General features: G+C 41.0%; 1 protein-coding gene across 3 annotated transcripts in view; it reads right to left on the reverse strand.

Moving 5' to 3' along the window:
• Positions 1 to 20,098, reverse strand: part of plxna1b (plexin A1b) — a 179,407-nt gene extending 159,309 nt beyond the window's left edge. The window contains exons 1-2 of one of the 3 annotated variants that reach the window (XM_053230496.1): positions 19,943 to 20,072; positions 5,925 to 6,015 (exon numbers count right to left, since the gene is read on the reverse strand). The gene's annotated coding sequence lies outside the window, so the exon portion shown is untranslated. Of the gene's footprint in view, positions 1 to 5,924; positions 6,016 to 19,283; positions 19,904 to 19,942 lie in introns of those variants that run through there. The other 2 variants (XM_026909744.3, XM_034311693.2) reach the window with 2 other exon arrangements.
• Positions 20,099 to 20,514: the final 416 nt, after the last annotated feature.

Genomic DNA, 20,514 nt, shown 5'->3' on the forward strand with positions numbered 1-20,514 from the left:
GCATTCTCATTATTAGAAAGGGTACATTTGCATCTTAAACACAAATTAATCTCTTAATTGAATTGCAGATTTTTGTCTGTTGTAGGTTCTGTGTGTGTATTTTAGAGAGAGAGAGAGAGAGAGAGAGAGAGAGAGAGAGAGAGAGAGAGAGAGAATGGTTTTCTATTTTGCAGAACTGGAGGAACTTTAGCTTTTTCACACAGTAGGCGCTGACTGGTTCATCGAGGCAGATCATGATGTCCTTGGGTAAGAAAATCAAATCATTTTCTCCATCATTCTTTCAGGCCTGTTCACTCTCAGACAGCGGCCTGTCCCACTAGATTTTCAACAATTATTATGAAGAAGATGGCAAGAATGGTTAAGAGCTAGAAACCTTCTTTAAATCAGTTTGTGCTCATACTGAGCACAGAGTCTGTAAAACACAGAGGTGTACATTAGCCTTGTGCCATGTAATGTTATATTCAGTAACAGTCTCTGATTACTGTTCACTTTTCTTAGATAAAATCAACAATACATTCATTTCCATTTCTATCTTCCTAGTCTGACTTTGTATGTAATCGGTAGCTTATTAAAAAGACGTCCCAGGCTTGCCGAGACCTCGTTTTGAACCCATCTGCTATGACCATAATTGCGGGTCAGAAAACTGCAGACCAACATCACTATATGTCGAGGAGAAAGCTGAACTTAGCACATACTTGTGCAAAAACATCATCGACAGTCAGGAAAATCCTGTAATTTGGTTTAAAAAAAAAAAAAAAAAAAATCATGCAAATATCTGTGCAAGTAAAATACTGATTTTTCTTGTCGAAAAACACACTTAAAAAGATTTTATGCATATCTGCGAAGATAAAAACATCTTTTGGGGCATTTTAGGCACATCGACCCCTTCTATATATCATACATTATATTTAAAAAAAAAAAAAAAAAGCATATAACTGAATAAAAAAAAATATATATATGTTCAAGGTGAAACATTGGAAATTAATTTACGGTCACCCGAGAACCCTCAGCAGTGCTATCTGGCGGCTTTTTGTGATAATTCTTTTAGCTTTCCAGACATTTAAATCGTTAATAGGGGTATTTTTCTAATGTACATGGCATGCAGGGTTAAAAAAATAAAAAAAAAATCAATATCATACACACTACTCTGACACACACTACTGCTGATCCATAAGCAGAACCAGTCTATTTCGACGACAAATAAACAGGGATGCAGTATGGCCTTTAAAGGACACGAGGTAACAAGTGAATGTGTGTTTTGGCGCCTTACATCTCCCCGAGCAGTATGAGCTGTACGTTCCTGATTAGTGGGTGAGAGGTGAGATATTCCGGCTATGAGCTCTTTAGCAGCCAGTGAAAGAACTCGCTAGCTCACACACACGTACACACTGACGACAACACCTCCATGTTATATGACAGGCCAGACATGTTTGCTTTGTGTACATGCATTTGTATGTATGCGTAGGTTTCAGTATGACATATTTCAACGCTAAAGAAAATCACCTGCACCACACACACACACACACACACACACACACGCACACGCACACATACACACAAGCAGAAATGGTGACAGGCTATAATTTGTGACTCAACCATGACAGGCAGGCACAACTGTTGTTACCCTTAGGACAAAACACGCACATACAACTCTGAACACTAAATTTTATTGTAGGTTATAGTATCACAGGACTAGCTCCAGGTGTAACAGCTCCAGCGACACACGCTGAGACAGAGCCAGACACAGACGGAAGCAATGTCAGCACACGGGTTCTTTCTCAGGAGGCAGACTCCAGTATCAGGAGCGCAGCCCTCTGCACGTCTCTGCCAATCACATGATTGACAGCAGCGCAATCAGGAAGCTGATTTTTCACTGCAATCTCCAGCAGAGAAATGCAACCTGCACTCTGATTGGCCAGCTCCCTGGAGCCATAGCAACACATCCATTTCAACAAAAACAGCCAAGAGGAAAGTAAACAAGAGACTGATGTTAAGAGTGAAAAACTCACACGCAAACGTGTGCACACGTCTGTAATTATATATTACATATATCCGTGTGCATGTGTGTGTGTGTAGTGTGTGAGATAGATGCAAGTAACTGGAAACTGAAAATGACAGACTTATAACAGTCCTAGAAATTCAACGATACATAAAAAAACTGCAACGCTGCCACACAAAATCAGGGAAAAAACATGGACGCATCCATGTCTGTCTTTTGTTAGACAAATTCTAGCCAGCTAACTGTGATGAGTGATGTATATTTACTTCCTCAAAACACTGAACTGTATAGCCGACATTCTAGATGCAATTCATCTGGAGCCGCAAAACATATTTGACCCTTAAAATGAAGATACAATACAAGCTTATAATGCTGCATTTATGAAATCATAGAACTGCAATCAAAACTGTTGACATTTTATTGTTATTTTGACCCGTTATAACAAAGAAAAACACCGAACTCTTATGAAGAGGGAAAAAAATAAACTGGCCCACTTTGAAATAAATTAAAGACACAGAACGAAGCAGGCTATTTGAGTTCTCCCAAATGGCTTTCCACGACTGACGATCTCCTGAGCTGCCACCAAACTAGCAGCAGTAGTTGAGTTTGGAGACTTCTTGATCCAGTTCTTGAGAGCACATGTGCTCTGCTCAGCTTTCCGCAGCAGTTCAGAAATCGCTCCTCACCAGCTGGGTACTTTTCAGCAAATCCTGTGTGTTTGTTCTGGAAATGTCTTTCAACATTACATTTTTTGTTGTTTGCTAATTTCTCACCACATATCAAACACACAGGTAAGCCAGCATCATTGGCAGTGAAAGCAAATAAATCTGTCCACGCAGAATTAAATTCTCTATTTTCCTCTGAGATTTTTCTTTTTGGATTTATCCATTATTAGCTTACCGAGGGCGGGTCTTGAAAACTCTTTATTCACCTGCAGAGAAAGGCGGCGCGCAGTTGACGTCACGTGATCAGTGACGCATATTTTATTTGACGAAATATTACAACTTTTTTTCAACTTGAACTCCAAACATAAAGATTGGGCACTGCGCATAAAAAACAACATAAGAATATTTTATGCACAGGGAGCCACAGCGGAGGTGCGAAAGAGCCGCATACGGCTCCCAAGCCGCGGGTTGCCGACCCCCGGTCTAGACTCTCCAGGTAGGAATTCCATGTTGAGGGGGTGTTTTCTTTGGTTTTTCCTAGTCGGGAGTGGGAAATTCAGAGTTAGGAGTTTTAGTTGAACGCAGCATTAGATCCGCCTCCTGCCAAAACAGAGCTACTGATCTCCATCCATTTTCTTTAAAAGCCGACTCAAAAGGCATACGCGGTGTCAATAGAGGGGGCGGGTCAGTCAGTGGGGCGTGTCAGGCAGCGGGCTGTGGGGGTTAAGGAGGCTTGTTAATTCACAGAGTCTTTTTGTTTTCATTGCAATTCCCTCCCAGGCTCTAGAAATTACAAACTGCCCCCTTAAAGTGTATAAAGTCAGCTTTAATGCAACAGTATTTCTAAATAAAACTGGGTGCACCATATAGTAATCGCAGCACTTTTTATACACCAGGGTTACCGAGTGCCGAACGCAATAAAATAAATGAATAATGTTTAGTATTTGCTTGCGAATACTTTGCAGTCAATGAAATTTGTGACCTGCAAACATCACCAGATCCTGTGTATATTCGCTAATGAAGCTCTAAGTCAGTACGGCTGCAATTAATTAAAACTGATGCTCTGCTCTTTATCCTCATATTCACTGTTTTATCTTTCATTTCCAATATAACGTGCTGGAGTACAGAGCCACAGTCCAATTACTTACTGACCACACTATGTACACACACACACACACACACACGTGCGCGCAGTTCACAGAGCAAGTAGAGGGCTGTTAGATAGCTCTCTCTCTGTGAGAAGAAAAATGTAATATGTGGTTTTGAAATGATATATTTATATTATGCTAAGCTTTGCCTCTGGAAAGCAGTCTGCCATCCCTCTGCTCCACAGACAAGTTCTTCAAAACAAGACGTGTTTAACAGTGCTCGTTTGGAGGTATATACACACAAACACACACACACACACACACACAAATACACAGAGAGAGAGAGAAAGAGGTTGTGATGAAGCCCAGATCTTCAGTAATCAGCAGTCTAAGCTACAAAATTAAACTAATTCCTTGAAATCAGCATCAGCAGTGCCATATGCCATTTTACAAAGGAAGAATGAATGAGTGATGAAAAGAGAGCACAAGGATGAGGAAGTGAAAAGAAAAAAAAAAATAAAGATGAAGAGAGTGTGGGAAGGAGGTAAACCCAAAACAGCTGTTTGGCTTCCATAACACCAAGAGTCACAGAACAAGAATGAGAGTGAAAAGAAGAGTGTGTGTGTGTGTGTGTGTGTGTGTGTGTGTGTGGGTGTGTGAGAGATACAGTGACACAAGGAGTTTAATTTAAATCTAAGTCAGCTCAATCACTCACTCTCTCCCTCAATCACTCATTCCCGCTATCTTCCACTGCAGCCTATGAGCCCATAAAACACATGTTTAGCAATAAACAGACGCACACACTGAGACACACACACACACACACACACACAGCTGTTCCCCCTCCACTACTCGCCTCAGCTCTCCTCTGGCAGAGAAAGCAAGGGCGTAGGTTTGGTAAATTCCTCACTGTCCGTCCTGCAAACAGAGCAGAGGAATTCTCCCCATCCGAGCAAAGCCATTAGAGAGGCAGATCCAGGGCCAGTCTCGCACCCTATCCTCTTTAAAGATCAGCACCTCCAGCCAAAGACTACACAACACACTGCCTGAGCGCTGAAACAGATCACCTTGCTCAAACACAGTACTTTTCATTCCTGCTCATGGAGAACCCATACACTGCATATTTCTGTGATTTCCCTGCACTAACTCCCCTGACTCTGCTCTTCAGCTCATTAACAATCCTCTCTATGAGCCGAGTCAGGTGACTGCGAGCAGGGAAAACACACAAATGTGCAGGACAAATGTGTGGGTCTCCAGGATGTGGATTTAGAAGCAGGTATGTAACATAAGCTTGAAAGCAACAAAAGCGATACTGTTAAGAGCTCAATGTAAACCTGTTTCACCATCTGCTTTCAACAGTAACTTTGGACTTAATTGAATTATCCTTACAGCTTTACCCTAGCAGAAAGAGTCAAATTGAATTTCACTTAAAGCACGAGCTTATTTCTACTGTGAGCTTTAGGAGAAATAAATACATCGTCTAACCGGATTTGGAGTGCAGTTAGCACAGTTATCGCCAGTTTCCTCCGGTATAACATTGTACCAGTTCTGAAAACCTTATATGGGATTATTGCCAAGAACTAAAAGGATTAGCCTTGATCTCCACTTGACTCCAGTCTGACTAGTTCATCCAGTTCAAGAGAGAGAGAGAGAGAGAGAGAGAGAGAGAGAGAGAGAGAAAAGGGCAAAAATAACCTGTCCAACAGTTAACAAGGAGGAGGGAGGGACTGAGAGACCGAGTCACCAAGTCATTGGGAAACAGGCACAGAATAAATAAACGTGCAACAATCCAACAAGATACACAAGATTCCACAGTGCGAAACTCAGGCGCAAGACAGAAACAAAGAGACAGAGATTCTTTTAGCACTTACGCATACTTGGGCAAATACATTTAATTATTCATCAATGACTCAAGACTTGTCAGTGCTTGATAAATCCTCAGACAATTAAGTGAGCCTAGAGTACATTTCAGTACTAATGTTTATGGCACTGAAAGATTTACAATCAATCTTTTTAATCTTTCAGTTCTTTCTCGATGAACATCAAACCCTTTTCGGAGCTACTCAAGTGTTATCTTTAATAACCCCGCCTAATTCAGGATTGGTATCATCGCCACTAATTCATTTCCCCAGCTATGACAATAAATTAAGAAGAAGAAGAAGAAGACCTCACCTAACGACTCATTCAGGTTTGAGCAGCGTCTGCCGTCTGCATCTTATCTCTATCAGCACGATGACAGCAAACTCACGGAACGCCATCTCAACTGCAACGTCAGAGGGTTGTAAAAAGACAAGTAACACAAGCACTCTGATCAAACAAAGCACCGAAAATCAAATTACAAATTAAACAAAAAGGCGTCGTTCAGCATCCGACGTAAAAGTTAATGAAGTACCAGTAGGAGTATTATCCTACAGAAAGAGGCACTGACGCTCCCCGAAACAAAAGCATGCTGTTGTGATGGCCAACACTGGCTCTCTATGATCGTGTGTCCTCTCGGATCTAATCTCATCTCCATAAAAATCCACTCCGAATCATTGCCGCGGCACGCTCTTTATCAGATTGGTACAGTGTTTGCCTGCTTTTCAGCCTGCACAAGTGGATTACCCTATTCAGAACAAGGAGGAGGGGGATTTAACAGGTCAAAGTGCAAAACGCAGGGCCATAAAGGCAGCCATGAAGCGAGGATGCCCCCCTACTCAGGTTCTAAACAGGGAAGAGGGGACAAATAAATAAATAAAATACTGCGCCTTGCATGCAGACTAGCAATGCCATTTATAACGTGGTGCGATCTTTTTTTAGTCTGAGAAAATCGCCCCAAACAAAAAGCACAGCACAGCAATTAGAATTTAATTAGACAATAATGTTATTAAAACTTTTTTGATTCACCCAGCAGGGAAGGAATCTAAAGTGGGGGATGACTTAACCTCTGCCACACAAAACTTCCCCTCCCCCTCCAAAACACACACCCGGTGTGCTGTGGTGTCTGGCTGCTGGAATTATTCCCCCCGTAGCCCATCGCCGCCACACAGGGGGTCACGAGAGAGAGAGAGAGAGAGAGAGAGAGAGAGAGAGAAAGAAAAAGAAAGAGAGAGCAAAAACTAGAGGAAAAAAAAAAAACTCTGGTGCCGTGCATACCAACAGCCCCGGCCACGTCTGTTCCACACATCACAGCGCCGAATGTACACGTGTGTTTCTACTTAACACGGCAGACATGCAGTGTAGAGGAAGAAAAAAAAAAAAAAACGTGTTCTCTGTGGAGAGAGAATAGAGCAGAGGTCATCAACTGGTGAACCACGGTCCAGATGCGAACCCAGCAAAGTATTTCACTTCAGACTAAACCGAGCGCTGGGAAAAAATACTGCAGCAGAGACGATAAACGCATGAAAAAGCCTAGTTTTGTAAACATGAATCAGCTCAACTTCTGTAGCAGCTTCTCTGTTGCGCTTTATCCAATCACACGCATTTAATTATTTAGCTAAAGGCAGCTCATCAGACCAGAAGCTAGCTACAGGGCTAGAGATGCTTACAAAGAATCAAGATCTTTATTGTCATACAAATAATAAAGAAAAATAATAATAAATGATAGATAGATAGATGTACTTTATTGATCCCATGAGGGAAATTCTTATGTTACAGCAGCATGGTCAGGATGTATATATAAAAAGACATACATATACATATATATATATATATATATATATATATATATATATATATATATATATATATATTACACACACACACACAAATACATACACATATACATATAAATAACATTATTGCAGAAAAAATAGGAATGTAAAAAAACTGACCCTCTGATCTATTTAGCAAACTGGCGAACTGGCTCGTCTTAAAAAGTCGACGACGAAAACATATTTAAAGACGAATGGAAAAAGAAGCATCAAAGCAAATAAAAGCACTCGTCTCATTCGTTCTGAGTGTCTGGTGCTAGTCAATGTGGAGCGCCACTAAGGATTCTCAACTCGTCACCATTCATGTTATCTGCTTATCTGCTATTTTATGTAACTAGTGTTTTTGTATATAGGCTACACGTCAGTTGGGTTAGAAACACAAAAGGTACTGGGGAATAAATTCCTGATTAAATACCCACATTCTGTAGTTACACAGCAGAAACACACATGTGGACGACTATTCCTCTTCCTAGATCATTATGCCCAAAACCATCAAATAAGCCTAATGGAACAAATTAGAACCAAAAAATCATCATATACTATATCCAGCAAATTACCATTAGGAATCCTGATGATTAAGGCTGATTAGGACAAGATAGAAGCACTTAGCATGGCTAAATAAGTTATGCCTCGTAGCGAAACATGGACACAGCAATTAGCTTTTAGCTCCTAGCTTTGGATAATGGGGACTCTTTAACGCATACCAAAGGCTAATCTACACTAAAATGGCTTCTGCATTTCACCAGTCATTTACAATGAGGGCAAACCCCACCATCAATGACTCTTCAGGCCAGTTACTGACACAAAAGAGCTGAGAACAAGGAGACAGCCAGAAAGACAGGCTGAAAGACTGAGAGATGGATGAGGTTGAGGTTTTGGAGGGGTCAAAGGCGTAGCAGATGGGGCACGGGGCACGGCCACGCTGGCGTGGGCGCTACTGCATTCCAGTGGGATTTGCGTTCGCTCGGATTCTCCTTTCTAAAGCCGGCAGCGACTCTGCACCTCCAACACCTCTCTCTCTCTCTCTCTCGCTCTCTCTCTCTCATCCTCAATGAATCTGTTCCTAAGACAAGCTAGAGATTGGACCTAGATAACATTAAAGGCAGGAATTTTAGATTAAACTGGTCACTGACACAAACGGCATTGAGATTACATCGGATTATGTCCACAGTAAGTAGCTAGAATTTGATTCGAGTACCAGATTGACTTTAGGGACGATATTTAAAAAATGTAAACATATATTTTCCCAGCTAGATTAAATTGGATTATTATCCTGATATATCTTCTCTTACATTCATGCACATACACTCTTTATCCTCCTACACACACTAGCCAATATGTAAAGGCTTTTGAAGAGGCAAGCTTGAAGCACACTGCAGAAAAGATGCTAGTCTGCAAACACAAGGTAAACAAACTAAATAAATGACGAGACAAAGGCATCTGGAGCTCATATACTCATTCCAGTGCCACTTAGAGACTGTGCATGCATCAACATTCAGGGTAATATTGACAGTGATTGCACACACGTGCACAGCTCAAAAAAAAAAAAAAAAAAAAAAACCTCTAAAGGAAGGCCGGAGCGTGTTCACACACCCATTCGTGTGCGCTTCATCAGTCAGAGCCAAAGCAATGACCTTTCACCTCTGCCTAAATACCCTGGCCAGTTCCGTGGCAACCAGTGACATCACTAATGAGCCAGTAAATTCCTTTCAGACAAAGCAGATATCTCGAGGTCGCTATGTAATTGCTATACATGCAGATAATAGTTGGAATTCGGAATTTGAAATGAGACGCAATCCATTACTGAACGAGGCGTTCGGAGCAAATTAATGCTGTGCATCATTCTCACTTTGTCACTATTCCAGTGCGTAATCATATGCATGCTCAATTGATTTGGTTATTCATAGCCATGAGGTTTGCATCTGTCACATTTCAGCAGGTTTCTATCAGTCTGTCTGCTACGGAAGAGGCCACTGGTGAGCTAGCAGCATTCCCACGCTGGAGTCAAGCTGCTGAATTATTCACTTCAAGACTCACTACACACTGCAGAAGAAGTGCACAACAGTGCACAACAGAGATCATTGTGGAGAGAAAAAGTGTGTGCGAGATTCTAAACGAGATAGCATGTGAAACCAGGGCTCGGAGCGTGTGCTGATGTTGTAATGGCGTGCACTCCCTCTGTAGATAACATCAAGCGCTCACTTACTGATCAATCTTGCTCGAGACTCAGACACATCCAGTCTAGAAACCTCGTCCTCGAACTCAAACCAAGACCTAGATCAAGCCATGACTTGTTGTATGAAGAAAAGAAGGATACTAGTGATCAAGAAGATTGATGGAGGGACGGTTGAGAGAATGAATGGAGCTTTCTACTGTGTGCTATTGTGAGCTGTGGTGATTCAGCAGTGAAGTGTGTGTTACTGTTAGGGCTGGGTAGTGAAACCGTTTCAAACAGGGGAAGCCAAGGTACTGGGTTTAAACTAGGGCAGAGCGATACAGTCTTCAAATATCATCACTATAATATATTCAATATTATGTATAATAACTACATGGAAAACAAGCTTTCGATATTTAATTTCAATGAAATCAAAACACAATATTTATTATGTAGCACAGCCAAAGTGCAGCTAATCCGTCCTCTACGTCAGCAATGAGCTCACTTTTAACACCCTCAGCTATTTTTGTGTCTTATGTTTCATAAGCATGATTGACTTCCTATAATATCAACAGGGTTCCACAGTAAGTATTTTGCCAAAACAGCGAACTCAGGGGGAAACAGAAATACACAAATCTATGAGCACAAATCTAATAAGCGCTTATTAATTAGAACAGTTGTCATTAAACATTATTTGAAAAGCTTTTACAGAACAACTGTCCGAAAATACTCAATCCAGCCTGTTCTGACCAGCTCCCAAAACACAGGCCGAGTTAAGAGAATTAAGACTAAGATTGTCTATATTGATTAATAAATGGTTGTATATTGTTAAGTGCCTTGCTGTTGTGGTATTTTCTTTCTTCATTACATTGCTGCATTAGCAGTGCTAAATCAAATCTGTCTAATCTATTAGCAGGTACCAACTCGGCCTGTCTTTACAGCAGGAAAAGTACTAAATTGTTCATGAATGTTGAATTCTCAAGTCTGATTGGTCAAAAGGTGTTCTGACAGTAGCTCCGGCTGCAAGGTTTATATTAATCCGCTCGTTCTAAAACGTTTCTATGGCAACAACTTACACAGGGATTTTAAAGGTGGACGTTCCACATAAACGGATTGGAAAAATGTGTAAATGTTAACGTGGTGGAGCTTTTTATGGAAGTGACATTTACTTAGCATTTTTGGAAGGAGTCTCCAGTGTCAGAGCTTTCTAACAGTCAGAGGTAAAGCTGTAACTAAAAAGACAGGAAAGTCTTCAGGATGGACGGATTTGCGGTTTCTCAGTTACACAACATGCCTTATTGAACTCACAAGAGAGACAAGAAGATAGATTGTTGAGGGAGTGTCTGTTTATAGCTGCTGTAATGTGAGTGATAACAGGAATTAACCTGTCTTGCAGACGTTCCACAACAATAAATGTACCTATAAATGGATAAAAAGTCTCCTTCAATTAAAAAAAAAAAAAAAGTCACTGGCAAATTGCTGTGGTATAAGAGGGATAAAACAGCTCAGGATGTGCTGTTAATGCAAGAAACAAATCTATTTCAGAGAGGTAACAGTACTGCTGCTCCCTGTCGTTGATTATTTTCCTATAAAAGCATGTGCCAAAGTGGTTGATGGACTGTTACGTCAAAAAGTCCAGTCATTGTCATTTTAGCCAAAAGTAAGCAACCCTTCTGGAAACTTTGTCGACTTCTAAAGAATCAGATTCCGAATCACCTTTATAGCCAAGTACCATGGGTTTACATGTACAAGGAATTTGTCTTGGTGTACTGGTGCTTAGTAATAACAATAAAATACAAGAAATAAAAATAATATTGAGAATACTGATATTAAGAAAAGCTCCTAAAATACACAGAAGCTCTGTGATATAGTCTGAATTAATCTTCAAAGAAACAGAAACTGAAACTTGAAATTTGCAATCTGAGCAATAAAAACACTAAACACAGCTAAAATCCTGTTTGAGTAAGCAGGGCTGTGATATAAACGCTGCAGGTAGCAAGAAAGAATACTGGCTCTCATCACAACTCATCAAATCAAGTTTTTTTAAGCGTTAGTGGCACAGATGCCAGAAGTCATTCCTGTTCATGTTTTCTTTATTCCTCAGTGTCACTAATATAATTACACTGGTGCCTAAATTTAGTTCAGTGCCCTAGTTAGCAAAACTCCTTCAGACCAGTTCAAGTGGTGGAGGAAGATAACAGTGTAAATAACAGATAAAATAGAAAAAGAAAAAATAGAAAGAGACTTGAGTCACTCAATAAAGTAAAAAAAAAAAAAAAAACACAGACACTTGGCATAAAATACTACCAGAAACACTAGACATAGAACAGCACCTCAATCCAGAACCTGTTGAACACACACACACAAACACACACACACACACACACACATACACACACATACATACACACACACATACACACACATACATACACACACATACACACACATACACACACACACATACACACACATACACACACACACTTCAGCAGCCTGTGTCATCTCTTCAACTTTGACATTTGTTCACTTCTTTTAAATCTTTCTCTTCAGCACAGCCCTCTCCTCTTTAGCACTGGGTTCCACACACACACACACACACACCACTTGTTAAGCAAGGCATATGTTTAAGCGCTAGACACAGTCACTCTGCACTCTGAACCCTTCCAACAATTTAAACCAAATACTTTTGACAAAACTACTCAACAGCCCAAATCAAGTGCACTCCATCTATAATTCTAATCACCACTCCTGAGTGCTGATAGCTGAACTGCAGAAGTGTCCATTCCTCAAGCCCTGTTTCATACACGTGGACTTCGTCAAACAGATCTTTCCTCAAAGACCGCTGGACGGCAGAACAGTGGGGAGTCTTTTGAAGAACGGTAAAATGTGTAACAGATTAAAAATAACACCAGAGAAGGCCGGGTATTAATAATACATAACTACTATGAGTGCTGCTGTCATGGTAGCGAGCGAGCTGGCACAGGTATCCAAAGCTCCATCCTACTCATAGCCACTCTCCAACACTGAACCCTTCACCGAAGAGCAGTTTTTCGAACAAACAGTTTACGGTGTTGCGGATGCTAGCCTGTCTTTGTTGCGTGTGTTTATTTTACACAGTATTGTAAAAAAAAAAAAGCAGCCCTTTCGCGGCCTCTGCACTGCAGAGCACTGAATGATAAACATGTTATTGCGGCAAAGGCTAAATTCTTTCACAGTCACTGCATTGTAAAACCTCCTGTGCTCCACATAACCTGTCCATTCAGCACGTGTGTATAAAGTGATCATAAGGCTTGCTGTGTGTGTCTGCAGCACTGGTGTTTTTGAACGTGCTTCCTCATGGGAGGTCAATCTCCCCGCATAGTGAGCGCCTCGGGGAGAAGCACAGTTGGCGTTATACACATGTGTACGCGTGTGCTCATGCGTGTGTTCGGGAACTCTTGTTTGCTTTTTATGACCCAGCACTTCACACTGGAAGCAGCAGTCCTCTTAAATGCTTTTTAATATCACCACATGCCTAAGGACAAAGAGAGCGCACACACGCGAGAGAGCGAGCGAGAGAGAGAGAGAGGTAGCTTCTCCATACACATCTGACATGATGATGAGAAGCTCTCACCTCACAGTATGCTACCAATATTAGATTCTACGCTAGGAGCCGAATGGGAAAAAAAAAAATTCAATAAGGTTTTAGCACAGTCCCTGCGTATAACTTTAAAGAAGATGGACTGTGACCCGATTAATCTCACAAAATATGGATTTTGTTTGGTAATCAAGCTGCTCGGAAAAAAAAAAAAAGTGGGCTCTTAGTTTAAACACTAACCTTAAAACAAATCAAAGCAGCTTTCCTCAGAAACTGACAAAACATTCATTCATCTACACTAACCGCTTTGTCGTGTTCAGCGCTGCGGTGAATCCAGAACCTAGCCCAGGAATACCGGCATGAGACCAGGATGCATCTTGGATGGGATTATTTTCATTATTTAATTTCTTATGATTAAAGTCCCGAATAGTGACATACAAAAGCATCAAATACACAGCATTATCCAAGTTTACATATTTTACACTTTATAAACAGAATAGCTGTTTTTTTTTTTAACTGATTTTAAATTAAAACCACTTATGAAAAAACTGATCAAAGATAATATTGTCCACAGTTACTTTAATAGTATAAATGAAATACAGTGAAATACACTTGGTAAACAGGAGGAGTTCTCTACAATACTGTCCACTATATTGTTTTCACTTTCCTTTCGTCACTGAACCAAAGTCTATCTGGCAGGTTCTTACCCTCGACCTGTTCTCAGATTACACATAACATGTTATCAGGTCAGCAACCACACCTTAAGACACTCTGTTCACTCTGTGGCTCTGCCACGGTACTTCCTCTGGCTGAGCATGATCCCTGGCTTCATCACATGCCATCACAGGGCTTGCCATCAACGCCAAATCTGCCAGAACAGCAAACATGAAACTTCCCTTCATAAAACTCATGGCCAATTTCAATACTGGTTGTGCACAAACAGGGCATAACGCCATGCCACTATCTATAACTGTATCTTTTTAGTGCTCCTAATAGTCGCATCTGTATCTAGATTTAACCCTGAAGTGGGCGGGGCCTTACTTGGAAGCTGTTTTTTTTTTTTTTTCCCCACGAAAGGTAGAAATACCAGTACTGTCAGCACGGTCTGAATTCTGGCTCTGTGTTCCTTAAGCTCAGCTCAAAGATGTTTAAAAGCTCTTGCAATTACTTTTTTTTTTTTCGCAAAATGTTGAAAACTGAATTGGTTCTATTTCTCAAAATAGAAATAAATTAGTAGCTTAATTTAAACCATCATGGCCTAGAGCAGGCCTTTATTAAGGATGAATGAATGAACAGCAAATGCATCACTCAGCAACTCACGTTCACGTTAATGCATTTGCTCTTTCTTGGTCCTGTGAGTGTCATATCTGACTTCTCGTCCCCAAGCTTTCACCACATACATAATAATAAAAATCTCCCATGCAAACAAATAGCAAGCCTCCTATCTGTATCTGTATAAAACCTGTCTGTTCAAGCTGATTCATGTATTTATATACGGTTACATCTCTAGTGCACACTATGAATTTTGTGTTCTACCCTTCCTTCTCCCAAATTAAGGAATGTTTGTTCATTCATTCATTCATTCGTTCATTCATCCATCTTCAGTAACTGCTTAATCCTGATCAGGTATGAAATGGATCCTAAGGAAACTCCATTCATTCATTTTTTTTTCTGTTTGGTTTCTGGGCTTAGTGAACTTATTAAAAACTGTACGAACCCACTGGCAATTAATATAATTTATGTAAGAATGTATCATCTTCATAATGAATAAAATGCATTATTTTGCAATTGCACTCTTTATTGTTGGAATAACAAAACAATTACTTCACTGGTAATAGGCTTTTCACTGGCACTGTTGCTTTTACACTCCTTTAGTCAACAGTGTTATTTACATATTTACATTATAACAGTGAAGAGAGCACTAAGCATTTTGTTGTTTTTTTTTAAAAAAAAAAAAAAAGATAAGCTGTTTTAATTTATTAGTCAATTTATTTATTTTCCTGTTCTACTGCATCCATCTGGTTTAATATGACTTCAAGAGTGTCTAATGTTTTTTTTATTTTATTTTAATCAGTGCTTATAAACCAAGCAAACACAACATACATTTATTTTGATTTTTGATCTATTTATTCATCTTTTAATTGCATAACTCTTACTACCTTTCAATTTTGATCATTAAATTTGATTACAAACAGTTTCTTGGGATGATCCTAACAGTGTGACAGATTTAAATAAATTTAAAGCAACAAGTGCTAACAATTTTGTGCATTTATTAGAGAAAAAAAAGCTATTCTCATTATTCTTTTTTCTTTTTTAAATAAAAGTCCAAGTGGACTTGTAAGGTACAAGGGCTTAATGTGCTCACTTCCCCTAACTGCGGCAAAAAAAAAAAAAAAAAAAAAAAAAAAAACAAACTGCTAGAATTTTAAATGTTTTAAGTGGATTTGGTGGCAGTAGTTTATAAAAACACTACAGAAATACTATTTTCTCGGAATTCACCTGGTATGTTAGCTATTCAAAAGTAAGCTTCCCCATTCTATTAATCATCTTGTAGCTAATTTCATGTTATGACGCTAACAAGAATATACCTTTCAGATTTGCGTATCACAGAATGCCATTATAACTACGTGATGAACAAATTCATCCTTTCCCTTCTTAGCTTACTACCTAATTACCCAGCCCTCCAGCAGAACCTCAGATCTAGGGCTGCACAATTACTCATATTCTGATCACGACCATGATTTTTGGCTTCTTCAATTAACTAATTATAACTGCAGTGTTGGCGAGCTCTGCTACAGCTAGCTAACTGGTCAATACAATTTAAGAATTATGCTGCCTTCACGTGCTATCGAATTATCGTAAATACGTGTTTCCCACTAGGAAGTTCCACAGGAATGACCCCTCAAGTCGTAATTACGACTGGGAAACTCGGAGGTCATTTTGATACCGAGTTTCCGAGATGGGAGGAGTCCTAAACTTTCAACATGGAGGAAGAGGGTACAGTTTCTGGACTGAATGATAGGTTTTGTTCATTTTTCTCAATGCAGCTAATTGTTAACGCTTACCATTTTGGTCATATTCATTTATGTACATCAGCTACAATTCTGTGCACGTTGTACATTTTTACACTGTGAAAATAGCTTGCATTTGACCAAAATTCCCTTATCGTCAGCAAGCTAGCTAACTGAGTAATGTGTGTTATGGTGTCAAAATAAAAGTAAAAGAAAAAAAGAAACAGCCTATGAGTGGAAGTGGGAAGTAGAATAATTCCAACAGCACATGAAGGCAGCATTATGTCTACAAATAGCAAAGTAACTACATCAAGTACATTTCCCAGTAATCAGGTGGAAACACTGCTATATTTTTAAATCATCAGAGTATCTGCATCACAGCATTGTACAATATTTATTTTTATTAATATACACAATGCATATTTTTAGTTGGCAAGTTGTATAATTTCTTGGTGGATGGTTGTTTGGAAGCATGGCTGACTAATGAGTCAACTTTCGACCAGACAATGAGTCAACTTTCTCAGAGAATGGACTGGAAAAAGCAGAAATTCTGGACTAGCAATTAGTATTTTTTTGGACTCTGTGACATAAATGCAAATTATAATCATCCTATCCTAACCAGGTTAACCAGGTGCAGGTCAGCTGAATCACCACCACCATATCCGGGGAAGCTCCATTTGCCTTTTATAGAGATTTTCTAGCTCTCTGTATTTTCGTACTTACTTGTAGCTAAGCTAAGGACATTTTTTTAAAGTAGCTTATTCAACATTGAGCTAAAATCAATTCATTTCCCCTTGTGCATTAAATCAAATGATTCTGCATCATATAACTTTCCATTTGTTTGTAAAAGTGCAGTGGTAGATATACACTTCTCAGAATATATTTCACAGCTTGTTTCGAAGGTGACTACAGTGAAGTGAGAAAACTATTTTTCTGTTGGTTTAGAATGATTAAATACAACAAAAAACTTACGTTGATTTTTTTTTTTTTAAAGCCTTGTCAATTAGGTTTTGCGGCAACCAAAACATAGGACTGGAGTTTTTACTTGCCAGGTGGGCTGTATCTCTCTCTCTCTCTCTCTCTAATATATATATATATATATATATATATATATATATATATATATATATATGACCTATGGCTAGTGCTGTTTTAGAGAAACATAAAGCCAGAACTTTTCTGGACTTCACTGTTTGGATGTTTGTCTGTTTAATTCTGTCCAGATTTGAATAAGAACCAAACTGTACGAGGGTTAGACTTGTGTACAGACTGAAGAGAACCAAACAAACTGAAATAGCAAAATACAAACCGCAGAATGTGACAACTGGGAGTTTTGGGGGCTGTGTGTGCAGTAGAGGAGGAGGAGGAGGAGGAGGAGGAAGTCAAGGGAGAGAGAAATGCTTGAAGGAAGACACTGTCATAGCAGTTAGAAATGTCTGCCAATCAAGCCAGCCATAACAGCAGCCATCTTGCCAAGATCTGACTCCCACATAAGGCGCGCGCGCGCACACACACACACACACACACACACACACACATACACACACACACACACAGTCTGGCTTTAGTCAACAACCAAAGAGACTTTGAAGCATCCAATTAATTCACAAACACTAAGTTTTTGGACAAGGATTGTGTCAGGTGTTGAATTCACCTCTGGAGGATGCAGTTTAGGGTGTGATGAAATGAAGCACAGTGTCAAGAGTGGGAAGAAACAAACACACACACACACACACACATCTTCATTTCGCCCACATCGTGTCATTTCTCCTCTCATAAGCATTTAGGCCTGAGTCAAAACAAAAGCCTAATCTTCTCCCTTTGTGGCCAATTTATAGCAATGCCCATATCTCTGTTTCTCCGTAATTACGTCCCACTTGAGCAATTTCTTTCCAATCATTTTCTTCTGTCGCAGAGATAAATGAGTTTTGGCCGGGGATAATCTCAAGCTCTGCCCGGCGGTTAGTTAGCGTTTGGCCGCTGTTTAGCCACGACACCATGGCCAACTCTCCGCCGCTGTGCGCATGCGCAACTGAACACCGACCCGTCTTCAGTACAAACTTCACACCTTCTCCTGCCGTGTCCTGGACTTCCGGCGTGACGGGATGTGGACGTTCATGACTCACTCTGTCAGGCGTCGTGACCACACACCAGTTACTCTGAGGCTCGCGCTTTAATCGACGCGACGTGGCCTGAATAGAATTAAAAGCTTCTTTGCTAACCCGAGCTCGGGTTGTTGGTTTTTTTTTTTGTGTGTTTTTTTTCTGTTCACCGTGACCACCGAGAGATTTCCGTTAGTCTCGTGCCTCATACAGAACAAAGCATTGAGTCACGCCTGAGCGCGCACTTTCTCCTGTTCCCTGCGTGAATGGCGGCCAGTGCGGGACAAGAGCCGCTCGCGCAGGAGGCACTGAACAGGAGGCAGACATGTCGAGGCCAATCGCTTTTCAACGCCTGTGTTTCATTAAACATTCAGAGAGAGAGAGAGAGAGAGCGCTTCACACCATCCTGAATGGCTGAAAGAGCTTAGAAAAGCGCAGCCACACGGACAAGCCCACCATCACAACACAACCTGCACACAACTTTTGTTTTGTTTTGTTTTCATCCAGCTCGCGCTGATATTTCACTATAAAACATGCCACCGGGGAATTCTTCCGAAATCTCCCGAGAAGAAAGTGTGTGAGGCGGGTTAGAGTTCCCCAAATGCTCTGTAGTACAAGTTAGGCTGCTTTAACCGCGAAGCTCCAGAGCCTCTGTGCACCGACACACACATATATACATACACACACGCGCGCGCGCGCGCGAGCAGCACCACTGACATGATGCAGACTGAAGAAACATGGTGCAGTTTCATTTCAGAGCAATGCAAAAGCCCTGGTGAGAACTTCTCCCCTCAGCCGGGTGAAGTAAGAGAGGATACTTATGAAGGGAAAAAGCCCCTTCAGACAACATATGGCCACAAGAAGTGTTCACTGTAACTGCCTGCTGGAGAGGCGAGCATTCCCACAGCAATATTCTCAACAAGCACTGCCCTCTCTCTCTCTCTCTCTCTCTCACACACACACACACACACACACACACGGTTCAGCTCACCTTCGGGAGTTTCCTTTTCATCTCATATTCTCTGCATGCTGCTGGATTTTTCCTGTTCTCAATCCGCATTTGCAACATTTCCACCACTTCATAAAATGTGTCTAAAGCACATCTCGTAACCCATCAAAAACCAAACAACCCTAAAGACAAGGTCGGCTTTTCCAAGCCATTTTGCACGTTTGATGCAATGCAGCTTGATGACTGTAGACCTGAACACACAAGCAGCCTAGGGTACGAGTTGCATGCCTTTCTCTCACCACTTCCAGCAATGTGACCAACATTCCGCGCGAGCTCAACTCCCTGGCTCTATGCAGAGATTTCAAGCGTTTCCGACCTCCAGTCACTCCAAGCAGCAACTTCACCTTCTTCTACAGCAGTGCTGCATTCTAAAACTTTCTCATACAGTCTGCTATATATGTACTGCGAAAGCCAGTGGGCTATGGCTAGCATTAAATACACAGGATCAACGCTGGCAAGCGCGCGAGCGCGCGCACACACACACACACACACACACACACCGAATGAAGAGCCTTCTACTACCCAAACTCTCCCCATGAAAGCACATACACTCCGATTCCTCATCGATCCGGCGTTTCACACTCCTCTACCGTTTAAAAAAAGAGAGAAAGGGAGAGACAGAAAGGCGGTGATGAACTTACTTTGTTTCAAGTGATCCTCGGAGTGCACGTCCTCGCCATAGCTAAAATTCCCTCAAAGCTCGAGAGCGTATCCGCTGTGGTGAGCGCGTGCTAGCTCGGCTCCCCGCCGTAATGAACGGGCTGGAATGCGGCTCTGGCTGGCGGAAAGGGGGCAGAGCCTCGATCCTGGCCGCGCGCCTGCGCACTGACACGCGCGTCCGCTAGAGAGCGCTGCAAAGACACTGCTAAATCGAGTGGTTCCCAAACCTGGTCCTGGAGTGCCCCCGTTCTGCACTTCTGTTTCCCCCTCTTCTAACACACCTGATACAACTAATCAGATAATTAAAATAGTCGACTTTGGTGTATTAGAGGAGGGCAAATAACAAGCTATGCAGAGCATGCATAGGGTTAGAGTTAGGAACTACTAAACTACACCACAGTTCCCTACCCTGATCCTGCAGTACCTCCTGTCTTACACAGATTACTGTTTTCCTTGTTCTAACACACCTAATCTAGGTCTCGGTCTCGGTCTCTCTTTCTCTCTCTCTCTCTGTCAGTAACAGCTTTATCCTGGTCAGGGTCACGGTGGATCC

Source organism: Pangasianodon hypophthalmus, chromosome 2 (genome assembly GCF_027358585.1).
Source record: "Pangasianodon hypophthalmus isolate fPanHyp1 chromosome 2, fPanHyp1.pri, whole genome shotgun sequence".
Lineage (NCBI taxonomy): Eukaryota > Metazoa > Chordata > Actinopteri > Siluriformes > Pangasiidae > Pangasianodon > Pangasianodon hypophthalmus.